The sequence below is a fragment of the Ammospiza caudacuta genome, chromosome 6 (genome assembly GCF_027887145.1).
Source record: "Ammospiza caudacuta isolate bAmmCau1 chromosome 6, bAmmCau1.pri, whole genome shotgun sequence".
Taxonomy (NCBI): domain Eukaryota; kingdom Metazoa; phylum Chordata; class Aves; order Passeriformes; family Passerellidae; genus Ammospiza; species Ammospiza caudacuta.
This window is the reverse complement of record NC_080598.1, coordinates 63,980,162-63,998,449: the sequence shown is the minus strand read 5'-3', so window position 1 is coordinate 63,998,449 and position 18,288 is coordinate 63,980,162. Positions and strand designations below refer to the sequence as shown.

Genomic DNA, 18,288 nt, shown 5'->3' with positions numbered 1-18,288 from the left:
GAGTGGGTTTTTGGGGGATCCAGGTGGGTGCCAGGGCTGTAGGACCAGCTCTGGGTAGGGTTTTGGAATGTGCCAGGGCCGCAGGGACAACTCTGAGTGGGATTTTGGGGTGTCAGGGTGATGTGCCGGGGCTGTAGGGATGGTTCTGGAGGGTTTTTGGGCTGTCCCAGGTGGCTGCAGGGAAAACTCTGTGATTTTTTGGGGTGTCCCAGGGTTGCAGGGACAGCTCTGGGTGATTTTTTGGGGTGTCCCAGGTGTGTGCAGGGACAGCTCTGTGATTTTTTGGGGTGTCCCAGGTGTGTGCAGGGACAGCTCTGTGATTTTTTGGGGTGTCCCAGGTGTGTGCAGGGACAGCTCTGGGTGATTTTTTGGGGTGTCCCAGGGTTGCAGGGACAGCTGTGGGTGATGTTTTGGGGTGTCCCAGGTGGCTGCAGGGAAAACTCTGTGATTTTTTGGGGTGTCCCAGGGTTGCAGGGACAGCTCTGGGTGATTTTTTGGGGTGTCCCAGGGTTGCAGGGACAGCTCTGTGATTTTTTGGGGTGTCCCAGGTGTGTGCAGGGACAGCTCTGTGATTTTTTGGCGTGTCCCAGGGTTGCAGGGACAGCTCTGGGTGATTTTTTGGGGTGTCCCAGGGTTGCAGGGACAGCTCTGGGTGATTTTTTGGCGTGTCCCAGGTGTGTGCAGGGACAGCTCTGTGATTTTTTGGGGTGTCCCAGGTGTGTGCAGGGACAGCTCTATGATTTTTTGGGGTGTCCCAGGGTTGCAGGGACAGCTCTGTGATTTTTTGGGGTGTCCCAGGGTTGCAGGAACAGCTCTGTGATTTTTTGGCGTGTCCCAGGTGTGTGCAGGGACAGCTCTGTGATTTTTTGGGGTGTCCCAGGGTTGCAGACACAGCTCTATGATTTTTTGGGGTGTCCCAGGTGTGTGCAGGGACAGCTCTGGGTGATTTTTTGGGGTGTCCCAGGTGTGTGCAGTGACAGCTCTGTGATTTTTTGGAGTGTCCCAGGGTTGCAGGGACAGCTCTGTGATTTTTTGGGGGTGTCCCAGGTGTGTGCAGGGACAGCTCTGGGTGATTTTTTGGGGTGTCCCAGGTGTGTGCAGGGACAGCTCTATGATTTTTTGGCCTGTCGGGCGATGTGGCAGCGCGGAGCTCCCTCGCTCAGGGCAGCGGAGGAAATCGGTCACGGACGGAAATCTGTCACCGGGGTTGCTGTGGAAACAGCGGGGAAACCCGGGCGGCGACAGCGAGCACAGAGCCACCGAGCCCGGGGAGGGGACACGGACACAGGGGAGGGGACACGGACACAGGGGAGGGGACACGGACACTGCCCCCTGTCCCTCTGCGGCCCCGCCGTCGCCCTTTGGGGATGCTCCCAAAATGAGCCGCATCCCTCGGTGCTGCTGCTGTGGGAGCTGCTTTGGGGCTGTTTTGGGACGTTTTGTGCTGGTTTTTTGCTGTTTTGGGCTGTTTTAGGATGTTTTGGGGCTGTTTTGGGGGGTTCTCCCCTAGTTCTGCCCCCCGGGCAAAGGGCGCAGCAGAAAATCATTGTGCGCTTTCAGAAAATCACGGAATTCCAGAATGGTTTGGGTTGGAAGAGACCTTAAATCCAAAAAAAATCATTGTGCACTTTCATAAAATCATGGAATTCCAGAATGGCTTGGGTTGGAAGGGACCTTAAATCCAAAAAAAAAAAAAAAAAAAAAGTGCATTTTCAGAAAATCATGGAATTACAGAGTAATTGGGGTTGGAAGGGACCTTAAATCCAAAAACATCATTGTGCACTTTCATAAAATCATGGAATTCCAGAATGTTTTGGGTTGGGAGGGGCTTTAAATCCAGTCCCATCCCACCCCTGCCATGGCAGGGACATCTCCCACTGTCCCAGGCTGCTCCAAGCCCCAGTGTCCAACCTGGCCTGGATGAATTCCAGGGATTTGGGGCAGCCCCAGCTGCTCTGGGCACCTGTGCCAGGCCCTGCCCACCCTGCCAGGGAAGGATTTCCATGAGGACACAGCTGGGCTGGAGCAGAAGGAGGAAAAAGGGAAAAGCCACCTTATAAAAACCCCATTCCTCATGCCTCCAGAATTTTCCACCTGAAATTCCCCTAAACTGGGCATGTGAAAAATAAGATAAAATTAAAATAAAATAAAATAAAATAAAATAATAAAAATAAAATAAAATAATAAAATAAAATAAAAAATAAAATAAAATAAAATAATAAAATAAAGTAAAAAAATTAAAATAATAAAATATAATAATAAAATAAAATAATAAATAAAATAATAAATAAAATAAAAATAAAATAAAATAAAATAAAAAATAAATTAATAAAGTAAAATATAATAAAATAAAATATAAAATAAAAAATAATAAAATAAATAAAATAAAATAAAATAAAATAAATAAAATAATAAGTGATCCCCTGAGCTGTGCCCTAATGGGAACCTTGGATTTGGGAAGGGTTGGAGGGGCAGGGAGGGGTTTGGGTGTGCCAGGGGTATGGGGGGTGTTGGGGAGGGAAGGGCTGGGAGGGATCCGGGGTTTTGGGGGGCTCCAGGGACATGGGGGAGCCAGGCTGGGGGCGTTTGGAGCAGTGCAGGGGCTGCGAGAGGGCAGGGGTGGGTTTGGGGGCTGTGGCGTGCAGGGGTGGGTGTGTGGGGTTCAGGGGTGCTTTAGGGCTGTGATGGGTGCAGGGGGGTTCAGGAGGGGTTCGGGGGGATACGGGGCGGGCGTAGGAACTGGGGGTGCACACGGGTGTGGGGTGGGCACGGAGCGGGTGCGGGCTCGGGGCGCCGTGGGGTGGCCGAGGGACAAGGGGCCGTGCAAGGGGCAGGGACAGGGACAGGGACAGGGACAGGGACAGGGACAGGGAGGGGGCAGCGGGGTCTGGGCAGGAGCGATCCCCGAACGCCGGGGGAGCGCAGAGCATCAGGAGGAGGAGGAGGAGGAGGAGGAGGAAGTCGGGGCTGAGCCGCTTCCTGTAGGCAGCGGGATGAGCGCAGACAAAGCTGGGTGGGGACTCGCCGCTCGGGGCTGCTGCTGACCACCATCCTCCTCCTCCTCATCCTCCTCCTCCTCCTGCTGCTGCGGCCGCGTCCCCCCGGCCCTCCCTCCTCCATCCCAGCGCCCGTCCGTCCGTCCGTCCGTCTGTCCATCCCGCTGTCCGTCTGTCCGTCCCGCCGCCGCCGGCCCCGCGGGAAACCGGGGCACCGCTTCCAGGTACGGAATGGGGGCACTGGGAGCCCTAGGAGGGCTGTCACTGGGAGCACTGGGAGTGAGCACTGGAAACACTGGCCGGGCTGGCACTGGGGGCACTGGGCACACTGGGCGTGAGTACTGGGAGCGCTGGGTGCGCTGGGAAGGCTGTTACTGGGAGCACTGGGAGCGCTGGGAACACTGGCAGGGCTGGCACTGGGAGCACGGGGAGCACTGGGAGCGCTGGCAGGGCTGGCACTGGGAGCACTGGCACTGGGAGCACTGGGAGTGAGCACTGGAGCACTGGCACTGGGGGCAGTGGGAACACTGGCACTGGGAACACTGGGAGCACTGGCACTGGGAGCACTGGGAACACTGGGAGTGAGCACTGGGAGCACTAGGAGTGAGCACTGGGAGCACTGGCACTGGGGGCAGTGGGAACACTGGCACTGGGAACACTGGGAGCACTGGGAGTGAGCACTGGGAGCACTGGCACTGGGAGCGCTGGGAACACTGGCACTGGGAGCACTGGGAGTGAGCACTGGGAGCACTGGCACTGGGAACACTGGGAGCACTGGGAGTGAGCACTGGGAACACTGGCACTGGGAGCGCTGGGAACACTGGCACTGGGAGCACTGGGAGTGAGCACTGGGAGCACTGGCACTGGGGGCAGTGGGAACACTGGCACTGGGAACACTGGGAGCACTGGGAGTGAGCACTGGGAGCACTGGCACTGGGAGCACTGGCACTGGGAGCACTGGGAGTGAGCACTGGGAGCACTGGCACTGGGAGCACTGGGAGCACTGGGAGTGAGCACTGGGAGCACTGGAATCACTGGGAGCGCTGGCGCAGGTGGGGCCGGGCAGGGCTGTCCCCACCCCCGCTGTCCCTGACCCCCGTGGGGACCGAGCCGCTCCCAAATCTGCAGAATTCCCCCAAATCTCGCATTCCCCGCGCCCAGGGACACCCCGGGGTCCCACCCGAAGGTGCTTTGTGCAGCGAGCTCGGGCTCCCAACAAAGGTTGGATTTAAAGGGTTTGATCCTCCTTAATCAGCTGATTTGCCATCACAGGCGAGGCTTTCTCCGCGGATGAATGAGACGTAGTGTTCTTTCTTCCCTGATTTTTTTTCTTTTTTTTTTTTTCTTTTTTTCTTTTTTTTTTTTTTTTTTGTAATCACGGGAAGGAAGGAAGGAAGGAAGGAAGGAACGGGGAGATTTTCCCGATCCCAAATCCCTGCAGCAGCATGTGCTGGGATCAGCCCCAGCCTGGCTTGGGGGGGTCTGGGGGCGATGTCCATGCAGGTCCATCCCCACAGCCATGCCCCTCTCCTTTATATCCCAATCCGTGTTTTCCCAGCTGTGCTTTGGGTGAAGAAGGATTCCCGGGAAAATCTCTCGAGGAAAACCGGTCCAGGGCTGGGAGGGGGGAATCCAGCAAAAAACCGACACAGGGAGGATTTGGAATAGAAATTAGGGGGAAATTCTGGAATAGAAATTGGGAGGAAATTCCTGGCTGTGAGGGTGGGCAGGCCCTGGCACAGGGTGCCCAGAGCAGCTGGGGCTGCCCCAAATCCCTGGAATTGTTCCAGGCCAGGTTGGACAGGGCTTGGGGAAGGTGTGGATGGCAGGGAGTGGGATGGGATGGGCTTTAGGGACCCTTCCCACCCCTGTCAGAGACCCCACGATTCTCACCTCCTTGGTGGGAAATGATTTATATTTATTAAATTATTTAAGGCCAGTCCTGAGGCACAGCCATACCCCCTCATTATTCAATCGCTAATGAGCTGCTAATGAACTTAGAGCGCGGTGCCCAAAGGGCAGGGGGCTGGGAGCAGCAGTGATCTGCCTCTGCTGCTCTTATTTCTTTCCCCATTTCCTGCTGCTCTCATTTCTTTCCCCACTTCCCCCAATCGCTCCCAATCCATCATCCCCAGCTCCTCTGTCCTGGAGAAGGGGCTGGGGCCGTGTGGATGGGTGGCAGCAGGCTGCAGCCAGGCACGGAGGATTTTTCCTCATAACTGGATTTCCCTGGATGCAACTGGAGCATGCAGATTTTTTAATCCTCTTTCCAACCATATGGCCGCTGGCTGCATTGAAATATGACTCAATTAATTATTGCCAGGAAAGCCCTGGGGCCAAGCCTTTCTCTGGGAGGGGGTTTGGAGGGTTCTAAAGGGGCTTTTCCCACCCTGTTTTGTGGGATTCAGGGATGGGCTGATCCCTATCCCACCCCACCTTCTGTGCTGGCCCTACAAGGCCGGGCATGGCCCCAGCGGCTCCTTGGCACCAATTTTGGGGCTTTTTTAGGCATTTCCAGCCTTGGAGGAGGAGGAGGGAGGGGTGATGCTTGATGCAATGTGCTGCTGGCTGCTCACCTGGATCATGCCTGGAGGCAGCCTTGCCCCCAAAAATGGGATATTCCCACCTTGGGAGGACCTGTGGTCTCTCCACACGTGCCCATCCCCTCTCCCAGCTTCCCTGGGAGCTGCCAGCTTTGCTCCCAGTGGATAATGCACCACCCTGAAGGATCTCGTGGGGTTTTCTCCTTGGTGGGGCACATTTTGCATCTGGGGGAGGTGATAACTGAGGCTGCTTCATGGCATGGGGGTTCTCAAGACCAGGAGCAGGCAATCCTGAAGGGAATCCCATGGATTGATGGCTGCGAGCTGGTCAAGAAGCATATTTATATTTATATTTATATTTATATTTATATTTATATTTATATTTATATTTATATTTATATTTATATTTATATTTATATTTATATTTATATTTATATTTATATTTTGTGGTATTGTTATTATTAATATTATTACTGTTATTACTGGCATTAATCCCCAACCCCACCTGCTGCTTTGCCACCCCATGCCAAGTGGAAAATGCAATATAAACGCGATTTTCCCGGGGTGGGCAGTGCCAATCCCGCCCGGCAGCCCCGCGGATGCTCCCGCTGGAATTCCAGGGGCTCCTGAATCCCGGTGAGTCACCGAAGGAGGACAGGCAGGCGCCGGCTGTTTCCATAGTAATTAGGGCGGGAGAGACGGTGCTGGAGCCCCACGGACCCCTCATGTCCCCAAAAATCGCTGCCAGGGGCGGCTGTCCTGCTCCATCCCGCCCATCCCATTGGGATGCTCCAGGAGGGCACATCCAGGACCCTCCCTCCCCCTGGATCGCCCCGTTTGGGGCTGGGATTTAGGGATTTACCCTGGAAAAACAGCATTTCAGGCTCGAGTGGCATCAGTCCTCAGCGTGGCTTTGCCAAGGATCTCCCTGCTGTGCCCGGAGCGGGATGGGGAAAGCGGGATGGGAAAAGGATTCCTCAGGCTTCAGTTGGCTTAAAATCCTCCCTGGAGCTGTGGGTTCCTGTGCAGGAGCTGTGGGTTTGGAGGAGCTGTGCTTTGGGGTCGTTTTTGGGTATTTTGGGTAAGAAAGCAGCAGCTGCCAGCTGATGGGAGATGCCCAGCTCTGATTTGATTCCTCTTTGGCTTTGCTCTGGAGCAGGGAAGGAGGATAAAGAAGGTGTTGAGAGTCAGGGGTGCCAGGGAAACGTCCTCACAATGCCACTGTCCCCAGGGGGACACCAGGGCAGTGCCAGTGTCTGTGCCTGTGACATTTGTCACTGTCATGTCAGCAGCCCAAGGGATTCTGCACAGAAACCTTGGGAGAAACAGGCAGGGCTTGGTCTGAGCCTCCTGAGACTGGAACAGTTCCCAGTGCCCAGGAGCCCAGAGGAGCCATGGAGGTGCTCTGAGGGCTGGAGCCAGGCTGGGAGAGCTGGGGGTGCTCACCTGGAGAGGAGAAAGTGGGATGGGGAAAGCGGGATGTGTCCGTGTGTGTTCACAGCCAGCATGGAAAAGGGCAGGTCAGAGCTGGATTTTCAGCTTTTCCTGCTTTTCAGGCTCTTCTCTTGCTGTTCCCCTCTCTGGGCTCAGCATCTTCGTGGGGAGCAGGGATGAAACCCCATTCCATGGAAAAGGATGTGGCTGCATCCTGCTCCACTGAGCCAGGGATTTTTTTGCTTGTCCTCGCACTGTTTTATTCCCTGCTCAGCTTTCCATGTGCATTTTTCCCTCTGGGTGCCTCATGCGTGGTGCAAACCCCCCACATCCACTCCCTTTGGAGCACAGGAGGGGTTTTGTCCACCCAAATTCCCTGAGGGAATGGCCAGGGGTGTCCTGGTGGGGATGCTCAGGTGCTCAGGGTGGCTGCAGGGACAGGGCAGCTCTGAGCTGGGCAGGATCCAGCTGGATTTGGCTCCATGGAGAAGCCAGGATTGTTCCAAACCCCATCCAGGGTGGGGCTGGGATGGTGCTGGTGGAGTGTGAGTGTTGGATCAGGCCAGTGGTTGGTTAATTAATTAATGATGCCTTTGATTAGGGAGGTGCAAGGGAATCGAGGAGGCTGGGGGCCGCAGCAGGGAATGGCAGGAGCAGGGAATCACAGATAAGGAAATCACATAATGACAGGAGCAGGGAATCAGGGAATGGCAGGCACAGGGAATGAATGACAGGATCAGGAAATCAGGGAATGGAGGGAGCAGGGAATGACAGATCAGGGAATCACAGATCAGGGAATGATGCAGGAGCAGGGAATGTCAGGAGCAAGGAATCACAAATTAGGGAATCAGAGAATTACAGGATCAGGGAATCACAGATTAGGAAATCACAGGATCAGGGAATCACAGATCAAGAAATGACAGGATCAAGGAATCACAGGTCTTGAATGACAGGATCAGGGAATCACAGGATCACAGATCAGGGAATCACAGGGTCAGGCAATGACAGGAGCAAGGAATCAGAGAATGACAGGAGCAGGGAATCAGATCAGGGAATGACAAGAGCAAGGAATCACAGGTTAGGAAATCATAGGATCAGGGAATCATGGAATCACAGGATCAGGGAATCACAAATTAGGGAATCACAGATCAGGGAATCACAGGGTCAGGCAATGACATGACCACGGAATCAGGGAATGACAGGAGCAAGGAATCACAGATTAGGAAATCACAGGATCAGGGAATCAGATCAGGGAATGACAAGAGCAGGAAATGAATGACAGGAGCAGGGAATGAGAGGTCAGGGAATCACAGATCAAGAAATGACAGTTCGAGAAATTACAGGATCAGGGAATCACAGGTCTTGAATGACAGGATCAGGGAATCACAGAATCACAGGATCAGGGAATCACAGGATAAGGGGATCAGGGAATCACAAATGAGGGAATCACAGATCAGGAAATGACAGATCAGGAAATCATGGAATCACAGGATCAGGGAATGACAGATCAGAGAATCACAGATCAGGGAATCACAGGTAGCTTGGGTTGGAAGGGATCTAAGAGACCATCTGGGATGGGCTCAGATGCAGCCATGCTGAGGCTGGAGTCTAAAATCCCTCATCCCCTGCATTTCACGTGGGAATGATGGACTCCAAGCACCAGGATCAGTGGGAATAAAAAAATAAATCCCTTCAGAAATTACATTGGGCCAAGCCTTGAAAAATCAGCACCTTGCAGCTGAGGCAGCCTGGATGATTCCTGGGAAGCAGCAGCTGCACCAGGACCTGCTTATCCTCCCAAACACAATTAGTTTTCACCTTATCTCGTCCTTCCCTGGCTTTTCACTCAGCACTTTCCTTCCCCTCTTGTCTGTCATCATCATCCTCATTAGAGCCCGGCTTAATTAGTTTATCCAAGGGAAGCTATGGTGGTTGGAGCTCTCTGCTGCTCTCCTGCAGGTTCCTGGGCTGCAGGTTGGTTATTCCAGGGGTGCTGCTGGATAAATAAGCTCCTTTGGCTGAGCTGCTGGCTCAGTTTAACAGGTTTATCTTCCTCTCTGCTCTCCCGAGGGCTTTGGGAAGGAAAGCTGTCTCTGTCCATCCCTTAATGCTCCCTAGGAACAGCTGGAAAGGTCCTGGATGGGCACTGCAAGAGGGATCTGGGTGGGGAGGAGCTGCCTTGCAGCTCCTCAGGGATTTGTGCTCATATAAAATCCCCCAAAAGGGGAAAATCCTTGGCAGAGCACGGGATATTCCCACTGCAAATCCCTCGGTGTTCCTGGGGTCACAGGGCTGCTCTTCTGAGGGGCCAGGGGGACAAACCCAGCCCCAAAACCTGGATGTTTCCTGCTACCATGCCCATCCCTGCAGCAGAGGGGACCACGGGGACATCATCGGTGCCATGGGGACATCATTGGTGTCCTGTGTCACCACCCCCTGATTCTGGCACGTTACCGGAGTAAATCCGTGCTGAGTGTGAAAAACGCCAATCACTTATTTTCAAAATTTTAAAAGTTTATTAGTAATAAAATGGTGATAAAAATAGTAATATAATTAGACTGATAATGATTTGGACAATTTGGATTAGGACAATATGAGACAATAAATACAAAGGGTTACGGACAGTCCGGGTACCTTTTCTGGGCAAAACAAGCCCAAAGAAGGACACACATTAGCAGAGGATTAACCCTTAAAAGCAACAGCCTGTTGCATATTCATCCACCTCATCCATGATGCATAAATTCCATTCAAACACAGGATTCTGGCTGGGCAGTGTCAGCTTCTTCCTCTGACTCTTGACAGTGCCTTCGATGCAGGAAGAAGTTCATTTCTCCTGAGAATGGAGCAATAAATTCTCTTTCTCTGAAAGATTCAGGTGTCCTGTGGCTGCTATCTCCTGTGGCTGCAAGTCCTTTCTTTAAAAAAAGTATCTTACATAGCATAGTTTCTATTTTAACATTTTGTTATAACCTAAAACTATATTTAACACACTACTTAAGAGAATTAACACAGCATCACTTTCTAACACAACACATACAATATTCATTTGAATATTTGCAAAAAGCCAATCATCAAATACACATTTTCACACTGAGGATCCCTCTCTTCCCTCTCCTCCTGCCCCTGCCTGCGCAGGAAGAGCCCTGATGTCCCCAGGGCTGGCACCTGCAGGAGAAGAGTGGCACTGCTAATTCATGGTGGGTTCATGTGCTAATTACGGTCATTAAGGTCATTATGGTCATTAACGTTCGGGTGCTGTCGTGTTTCTCGTGCCAGGAAATTGTGGAATTGGAAAATCCCTCTCAAATCTCCAAGCGCCCACGTCCCCGAGTGCCACCACCCCACAGTGCTTTTCTGTCCCTCCAGGGGTGGGGATTGAAATTCCACTGCAACTTTTGCCAATTCTTTTTCAATGATTTCTTTTTCCTGGTTCCTTTTCCCAAGGAGCAGACGTGGTGCTGAGCCAGGGAAGAGCCACCACGGGGGTGGTGGCACCTTGGGGACAGGCAGAGTGTCCCTGCGCAGCCCCCAGAGCCTGCAGGGGTGAGGAGGAGCTGTGTTCTCCCATCTGGGCTGTGTCCCAGAGGACAAACCAGGAGCTGGATGAGGTTCAGGAATATTGAACCTGTTGGAGCATCCCTTGGGATGGCACAGGGAGCATTGCCAGGTGTCCAACAGGCACAGTCTGTGCTCTGATCCCTTAAGGACAGTGCTGAAATGATGCTGGGAGGATCCTTCAGGTTTAAAATCCTCCCTGGAGCTGTGGGTTCCTGTGCAGGAGCTGTGGGTTTGGAGGAGCTGTGCTTTGGGGTCGTTTTTGGGTATTTTGGGTAAGAAAGCAGCAGCTGCCAGCTGATGGGAGATGCTCAGCACTGATCCGATTCCTCTCTGGTTTTGCTCTGGAGCAGGGAAGGAGGATAAAGAAGGTGTTGAGAGTCAGGGGTGCCAGGGAAACGTCCCCACAATGCCACTGTCCCCAGGGGGACACCAGGGCAGTGCCAGTGTCTGTGCCTGTGACATTTGTCATTGTCATGTCCGCAGCCCAAGGGATTCTGCACAGAAACCTTGGGAGAAACAGGCAGGGCTTGGTCTGAGCCTCCTGAGACTGGAACAATTCCCAGTGCCCAGGAGCCCAGAGGAGCCATGGAGGTGCTCTGAGGGCTGGGAATGTTCCCCTGGAGAGGAGAAGGCTCCAGGGAGAGCTCAGAGCCCCTGGCAGGGCCTGAAGGGGCTCCAGGAGAGCTGCAGAGGGACTGGGGACAAGGCATGGAGGGACAGGACACAGAGGGCAGGGATGGGTGGGAGATTGGGAATTGGGAATCTCTGCTCCCACCCATCACTCAGGGCAGGTCAGAGCTGTCCCCGTGTAGGCCCAAGTTGTCCTGCAGGAACATGCCTGGGTTTTCTCCATGCTCCAGGCTCCTCCTCAGGGATTTCCTGCCCCTCTCTGGTTCTGCAGCACTTTGGGAACCATCACAACCTGCCTGAACCTCTTCTAATTTCTAATGAACCCCCAGGCCTGAGGCTGCTGCTGGGAAGGGCCCAGGCAGAGCTTCCCCACCTGGGGAAATGCTGAGCATTGGCCAGGCCTTCCATGGTGGATTCCATGGCTTTGTGCAGAACCTTGGGAAAGGGCAAAGCCCTGGTGGGGACAGAGCTCCAGAGTGACCCTCTTTTTCATCTTTACGTGCTGGGAAAGGCTTTGGGGTCAGTTCTTGCTGCATCCCTTGGATTTTGAACATGCTGGAGACCTGGTGGTGTTTGTGTCGTGCTGTCAGGGCCGGCCCCATCAAAATCCCTTGCATTATTTATCAGCTGATTTAATAGAATTGCTCAGCCTCACATCCTTGCTCAGGGATTTGCATCCACCTCTGGTGCTTCCCTCACTCCCCACTTAATGCCAGAGCTGGGGGAAACTCTCCCTCCTCCTTCCTCCCTCCACACTGTGAATAAAAACCGGGAATAAAGGGAATAAAAAGATTATTTTAATGCAGCCAGCCAGGCTTAAGGAGAGGTATAAGCAGCAAATAAGGGAGGAAATTATTATTATTATTTTTTTTAAGCTTGAAAATCTAAGCCCTGTGTGAGTGTTTCTATTAAATGATAGAAAAGTTGGGCTGGTTTGGAATCCACATCCTGCCTGGAACTGAGATCCCCCAACGAGCAGCTCAGGAAAAATACAGAAAATAGTGAAACAGAGATTTCCCAGTAGCAGGTAGGCAGGGAAAGGTGTTTAACCCTGGGGAATGAGAAATAAAAGTGAGTGAATATAGACAAATGAAAGTATATGTAATGTAGATTGTGTATATTGTGTAATGTATAATAATGTATATTGTGCATAATGTAGATTGTGCATTTTAAGCTTCACTATATCTCCTTGGAGGGAGGTGTATTGTATTGAAAAGTAGTGTGGAGAAAAGGTTTTTTATTTTTTGTGTGTGTATAGTAGAAAGAAAAGTGGTATTTAGGTTGTTAGAGAAAAGTGAAAAACAGAGAGAGGGGATCAATAAAAAGATAAGATAAGATGAAGATAAAAATCTTGAAAAATGGGACAGAAAACCAGAAAGTTGGATACAGGAATAAAATAAAATAAAATAAAATAAAATAAAATAAAATAAAATAAAATAAAATAAAATAAAATAAAATAAAATAAAATAAAATAAAATAAAATCATACTAGCAGAAGACACCCCAAAATAGGCCTTTGGGAATGGTGTTAGCTAACAGAGATACAACTCCTTGCAAAAGGAGAAAATACAGGGTATGCAGTAGTTGATGGGAAAAAAATGCAAACTATAGAAAAAGAGAAATTAATGTTAAACTAGTAAGCTCAAACTCGTGAATTATTTAAAGATATTATTATATAAATTATATAAATTTATATAAGTTATATTTAAAAAGCACGTATAGAATATTTAAGACAAAACCCGTGGTGCCAAGGCAGTGATTCCAGAAGGATCAGAGCTCCGGGACTGGGATAAATGAAGCACCTGAGGGATCCCTGCATGGGGAGGGAGGGGATCCAGCTGTCCTGGGCTGCTTCATCCAGGCTTTCCAGCGTTCCTCAGGCTTGGAATTTTGCACCTTTCGTTCTTTTTTTGCCGTGTGAGTGTAAAGGCAGCGGTGTGTGCTGAGCTCGTGTCACCCACAGCTGGGAAAGCAGCACCCTGGACTCAGCAGGAAGGGATCTCTGCCAGGGTTTTGGGGAGAAATGGGCTGGTTTGGGGGGTTTAGGGCTCTCCGGGGAAGGTGAGGAGCTCTCTGTGGAGGTCAGTAAGGGATGAGGGAGGCTGAGGATGGAGATGGACCAGGGAATGGGGTGGGAAAGGCTCTGAGGGAGCAGCTGGCAGGGAAAAGCCAATTTTGCTGTTTGCAGGAGCAGCGTGGTCAGGGAAAATGTAGGTGGGTCAGGCCTGGAGCAAAGGAAAGATGCTAAGCACATGCCCCCTTTTTTTTTCCTCCTTTTTTCCTTTTTTTCTCTCTTTTTATTTCTCCTTTTCTACCCCTTTTTCCTCTTTTTATTTTGCTTTTTCCCCCTTCCTTTCATGCCCTTTTTTCCTCTCTTTTTTCCTCTTTTTATTTCTCTTCCCCCCCCTTCCATTTGTACCTTTTTTTCTCTCTTTTCCCTCTTTTTATTTCTCTTTTCCCCCCTTCCTTTTATACCTTTTTCTTTTTCTTTCTCTTCCCCCCACTTCCATTTATACCCTTTTTTTCTCTCTTTTTCCTCTTTTTATTTCTCTTTTTTCCCCTTCCTTTTATACCGTTTTCTCTCTTTTTATTTATCTTTCCCTCCCTTCCATTTATACCTTTTTCCCCTTTCTTTTCCCTCTTTTTATTTCTGTTTTCCTCCCCTTCCATTTATACCTTTTTCCCTCTTTTTATTTCTCGTTTTTCCCCCTTCCATTTATAACCTTTTTTTCCTCTCTTTTTCATTTCTCCTTTCCCCCTTCCTTTTATAACCTTTTTTCCTCTTTTTATTTCTCTTTTTCCTCCTTCCTTTCATACCCTTTTTTCCTCTCTCTTTCCTCTTTTTATTTCTCTTTCTCCCCTCTTCCATTCATACACTTTTTTCCTCTATTTTTCCTCTTTTTATTTCTCTTTCCCCCCTTCCTTTTATACCTTTTTCTCTCTTTTTATTTCTCTCTTTTCCTCCCTTCCATTTATACCCTTTTTTTCTCTTTTTATTTCTCTTTCCCCCCCCTTCCTTTCATACCCTTTTTCCTCTCTTTTTCTTCTTTTATTTCTCTTTTTCCCCCGTTCCATTTATACCTTTTTTCTCTCTTTTCCCTCTTTTTATTTCTCTTTTTCTCCTTCCATTTATACCCTTTTTTTTCTCTCTTTTTCCCTTTTTATTTCTCTTTTTCCCCCCTTCCATCTATACCCTTTTCCCCCCTCTCTTTTTATTTCTCTTTTCCCCCCCTTCCTTTCATACCCTTTTTTCTCTCTTTTTCTTCTTTTATTTCTCTTTTTCCCCCATTCCATTTATACCTTTTTTCTCTCTTTTCCCTCTTTTTATTTCTCTTTTTCCCCCCTTCCTTTTATACCTTTTTTTCCTCTTTTTATTTCTCTTTTTTCCTCCTTCCTTTTATACCTTTTTTTTTCTTTTTTCCCCCTCAGAATCCTGCTAAACCCTGTTCCATGTGGATTTTCCACCTGCCCATTGTGCTGTGGCCCTCAAGCAGATGCTTTACTCATTCACTGCTCGCTCAGGGATGTGAGACCTGAAATTATCACAGCCCCAAGACAACTGTGATAATCTGGGGGGATTTGGTGTGTTTTACCCCACAACCCACACCTAAAACACACCAAATCCCCCAAAATTATCCCAGAATTCCCATCCTGTGATACAGCCACTGCTGGAGCAGCTGTGGATGCTGTGGAAAGCCTGGATCAGAAATGCTGCCCCAGTTCTGCCACGCTGGCCGTGCCCTCCTCTCCTCATTGCTGGGCAGGACCCAGGTGTACACCCTGCCTCCAAAAACAGGGCCAGCTGCAGCCTGGAATGCAGCAGGGCACAGGGGACACAGGGGCAGGGAGTTAAATTTAATTGGGATAATATGGGTCAGAGCAGCAGCACCAACAACCTACTTCTGCCAGCCCGCCCGAATAACCTGGTTTGAGCTCTGCCAGGGCTCCAGCCCTGCCCAGATCCCTACACACATCCCTGTGTGCATCAGTTTTGGTTTGGAAAGCCAGGTGTGTGCTAAGGGAGGCAGGAGCCTCCCCTGAAATGGAAAATGTGAAACCCCTCCCTGTGAATTATTATAATTTTGAAATTAAGGGCCTCTCAGGCAAAGATATGGGAGTAGGAATAGCAGTTCTTTATTGGGAAAATTAAAAATACAAATGCAATAGTACAAATAAAAAAGTCCCCACTGACAGAGTCAGAATAGACCTGACACCTTGTGGGTCAGGGTGGTGGCAGCAGTTCCATTCCATGGTGGCTCAGCCCTCCTGCAGAATAGGAATATCAGTTCTTTATTAGGAAAATTTAAAATACAAATGCAATAGTACAAAAAAGAAAACAAACCCCATCCAGAGCCAGACCATGCCCTGCCCCCTGTGTGTCAGGGGGTGTCCCAGCCCCATGCCAGGGGGGCTCAGCCCTCCTGCAGTGCCAGCTGTGGCTCTGCTGCAGCAGGGATCCTGCACAAGGGGGGAGTTTTCCTCTGCAGCTCCAGGGCTGCTGCAGATGGGCCTGGGCTCCCTCTGGCCATGCAGGGCAGCAGAAAGCTGCTCCTCTGGCAGTGCAGGGGGCAGAGGCTGCTGTGCTGTGCCAGGCTCAGATTGTGCCCAGGTAGGAATGCTTGGCTCCTCCCCTGGGCGGAGCAGCTCCCCATGGGATGCTGGCATTGGATCAGCCCTGCAGGGACACTCAGTGGCCATGGACAGCAGAGATCTCCTGCAGGGAGGGTTGGCTGGGGGAGAGATAAAGAAACAACTGCCCCAGGAACAGCAGAGAGCTGCCCCAGCTCTGACAGATGGGGATGGAGCACACACCTGCATTTCCAGCCTGAGACAGCATCCCTGACCACATCCATGCCCAGATCTTGTCCACATCCCTGCCTGCATCTGTTCCTGCAGCCCTGCCCTGATCCACACCTGCATCCCTGCCCACATCCCTGTATCCCTGCCTACACCTCTTTCTCCATCCCTGCCCTCATCCCCCTCAGCTTGGGGAACCCCTCTCACAGCCTCAGCTTTGCCAGGCTGTGAAATGTCAGAGCCAGCACAAGCCACAGTAAATTATTTTTCAAAATTATGGATTGTGGAAATACAGAATGCACAGGGAAAAATTTTAATTTTTTCCTTCTTTTTGCCCCACTTTTCCCCTCCTTTTCTGCTTTTTTTTTCTCTTTTTCCTCTTTTTATTTCTCTTTTTTCTCTCCTTTTATACCCATTTTTCCTCTCCTTTTCCTCTTTTTTCCCCCCTCACAAACCTGCTAAACCCTGCCCTGTTCCACGTGGATTCTCCCCCTGCCCATTGTGCTGTGGCCCTCAGCAGATGCTTTACTCACTTTACTGCTCCTCTCAGGGATGTGAAACCCCCACAGCCCCAAGATAACTGTGATAATTTTGGGGGATTTGGTGTGTTTTACCCCACAACCCACACCTAAAACACACCAAATCCCCCAAAATTATCCCAGAACTCCCATCTCCATGTGGTGCAGTCACTATTGGAGTAGTTCTGAAGGCAGCAGCTGTGGAAAATCTGAAAACCCTGAATAGTTTGGGTTGGAGGAGACCTTGAAATCACCCAGTCCCACCCCCTGCCATGGACAGGGACAATTCCCACTATCCCAGGTTGCTCCAAACCCTGTCCAACACTTCCCAGGATGGAAGGAAAATTAATACAAAAAAAAAAAAAAAAAAAAAAAAAAGGGTAAAAAAAATATTCCCAGCCTTGTTCTTTCCATGACAAGGATGGGAAGAGAAATACCAGGCAGGAGCCCTGGGAGTTCTGTCTACACTCTCAGCTGGGCTGTGACCTGTTTGCTGTATTTGAAGCTTGAAATAGAGCCTTATGAGTAATGTGGTTCAGGTGCTTATCACCAATTAATTAATTCTTTTGCACGCTGGATACCTAATTAAAGCAGTCTCAGGTAATTCCTGAGGGGAGAGGGGCTCAGATTAATGGGGCTGCTTAACGGGGTTGTTTCTGTGCTGATGTCACTTGTTGGGTGATTCCCAGAGGCTGGAAAGGGTCATTGGGCTCCCTGTGAGTGTTACTTAAAATAAAATTCTAATAAAGGTTTGATGGGGGTGAAATCATCGGGGGATGATTCCTCATCACGAGGATTTCTGCAGCCCAAGGCTTTGCCTGCTGCAGGAGAGTTTTTTTGGGGAAAATGATGAGGCTCTAGCAAAAAAAAAAAAAGAGATCTAGGGTTTATTTGAGCTGAAAATTGATTTGCAGAGGGCTGGGCCCAGCAGCGTGGCAAAATTCACATTTTCCTCCCCATTTTCTGTGGTCACATAGAGGGTGACCCTAAAATAAAATCTTTTAACTAAATCAGGGCAAGGTCTCGTCCCAGTTCCTCCAGGGTGGCTGTGACCCCACACCAATAAGCGGGGATTGGGAAATCATGGAATAATTTAGGTTGGAGAAAATCCCTGAGATAATGGAGTCAAACCATTCCCCAGCCTTGAATTTGGGGTGATTTGCAGTAATGCATGCTGCAGAAAATTCCTTTTCAGAGTTATGGATTGTGGAAATAGAGAATGCACAGGGGACAATTTTTTTTGCCTTTTTTCACCTCTTTTTTTCCTCTCTTTTTCCCTTTTTATTTCTCTTTTTCTCCCTCCTTTTATACCATTTTTCCTCTTTTTTTTCTCTTTTTTTTCCTCTTTTGTTTTCTCTTTATTTCTCTCTTATTTATCTTTTTTCTCCTTTTTCCTCTTTTTTTTCTCTTTTTCCTCTTTTTTTCTCTTTTTTTTTCTTTTTTTCTCCTTTTTTCTCCTTTTTTTTCTCCTTTTTTTTCTCTTTTTTTTTCTCTTTTTTTTTTTTTTCTCATTTTTTCCCTCTTTTTTTCCCTCTTTTTTTCCCTCTTTTTTTTTTTCCTCTTTTTTTTCCCCTTCTCTTTTTCCCTTTTTTCCCCTCTTTTCCACCCATTCCAAGGTGGATTTGTCCTTTTCCAAATCCTCTTGGAAATGTGATGCTGGGAGGAACAACTCCATTTGCAGCTCTCCCTTCATCTTCCCTTCCCTTTCAATCCTCATTTCCCATCTTCCCATCAAGATCCTTATCTTCACCCTGGCCAATACTTAAGAGCAGGATGTTAAAAACCTGAAACCCATGGCTGGATATGTTAATTA

The 18,288-nt window shown here is 49.7% G+C and overlaps 1 protein-coding gene across 1 annotated transcript in view; it reads left to right on the top strand.

The window, feature by feature from the left end:
• Positions 1-3,142: 3,142 nt before the first annotated feature.
• Positions 3,143-18,288, top strand: part of GNG2 (G protein subunit gamma 2) — a 31,468-nt gene continuing 16,322 nt past the window's right edge. Inside the window, exon 1 of the mRNA XM_058806485.1 lies at positions 3,143-3,220. The gene's annotated coding sequence lies outside the window, so the exon portion shown is untranslated. The remainder of the gene's footprint in view (positions 3,221-18,288) is intronic.